Source organism: Bison bison, unplaced genomic scaffold (assembly GCF_000754665.1).
Source record: "Bison bison bison isolate TAMUID 2011002044 unplaced genomic scaffold, Bison_UMD1.0 scf7180017863764, whole genome shotgun sequence".
Taxonomy (NCBI): domain Eukaryota; kingdom Metazoa; phylum Chordata; class Mammalia; order Artiodactyla; family Bovidae; genus Bison; species Bison bison.
In genome coordinates, this window is record NW_011494336.1 from 1 (window position 1) to 881 (window position 881).

An 881-nucleotide genomic window follows, 5' to 3' on the forward strand; every position below is an offset into this window, starting at 1 on the left:
GGGGTCATTTACCTCGGATGCATAAGGGATGTTTTCTTGAACTGAAGAGTTTGGAAAACTGTGCCATAAAATAGCCAACCATTGAACTAAAGCCTCATTTTACTCTTCTTTGTTTGAAAAGAGAAAATGAATCTATGAAGATGAACATGTAAATTTATTGTTCAAATACAGGAATTGTAGATATTTGTTGACATCTCCCAACATAAAGTTCTATCTTCCTTAGGCTCCATAATCTGACACGTATTTGATAGGTCAGTTTTAATAGCATGGTTTTTATATAATGATGATTGTTGATCAGTTGACTTGAAAGAGAGGAGGCAGATGTGTAAGTGATTGTTGGCACTGAGAACCATGAGTTGCCTCTCTCTTGCAGGTTAGGAAAAGGATTGTCATGGCCTGACATATCGCTATGCCTGACTGGAAATTTAGAAGGTTCTACCATCAGTCTGGAATAAATGCTCTGTAATGGGGAATACAATGTGGTTCTGAGAAGGAGATGTAGTTGTAGTAGCAAAGTCCTCAATGTGGCCATTTACATGAGAGTAGCTGCTATGTGAGTGCCAATAAAAATACTCAACTTTTTAAAAATAGCAGGTTGATCTACTACAATCTGGTCTGTTTGTCTAAGTGATATTTGGTGGGGAAAGTAAGTCACATGGACTTACAGTGCTTGTAATAGCAAATATCTGGCTGGGAAGAGGCTTTTGTATGAAAGGCACATGTTAACTTGTGGAGGCTGAAAATGGGCTCTCTCCACTAATTTCTGGGAGAAATTCAGAGTTGTGATCATCTTTGTTGACACTTGCTTTAACACGCTTCTTGTTATCTTGCGCTAATGAAGATATTGGAGACACATTGTTAATCCCAACTCTTCTTTGCAT

General features: G+C 38.0%; 1 pseudogene; it reads right to left on the minus strand.

The window, feature by feature from the left end:
• Nucleotides 1–161: 161 nt before the first annotated feature.
• On the minus strand, nucleotides 162–881 carry LOC104983994 (annotated as a pseudogene).